Source organism: Phalaenopsis equestris, unplaced genomic scaffold (genome assembly GCF_001263595.1).
Source record: "Phalaenopsis equestris unplaced genomic scaffold, ASM126359v1 Scaffold000002, whole genome shotgun sequence".
In the NCBI taxonomy this organism is placed as follows: Eukaryota; Viridiplantae; Streptophyta; class Magnoliopsida; order Asparagales; family Orchidaceae; genus Phalaenopsis; species Phalaenopsis equestris.
In genome coordinates this window covers 58,190,760-58,191,147 of record NW_018164444.1, presented here as the reverse complement: position 1 = coordinate 58,191,147, position 388 = coordinate 58,190,760, and positions in this window count along the sequence as shown.

The window sequence follows — 388 nt, the reverse complement described above, 5'->3', positions numbered from 1 at the left end:
CCTGATCTTGTTTGGGCGAACATTCTTAACATATCCTTGCGAGGTTTATCGCACGTAGACTCTCCACGTTTTACTTTTTCTCTTGTTTGTGACTTTGTCGTATGTCCCTTCTTATTCGGTTCCTCTCCTCCTCAAATCATTTATATGGTTCGGGAGGGAGATTTATTTGAATGGGGGAATTATACGACGATCGACAAGCTGGCGACTCCTTTTTAAAATAAAAAAGAGAAAAATGAACGGAAACACACACAATAAAAGAAAACACATATTTATGTGATTTGATAAATTGCATACGTCCACAGAGTTGCAACGGATTTTATTACTTGAGGAATTTACACCAGTCGATCACCTTGACTTACAAAAGGAATCTCTCTCTCTCTCTTCGTTG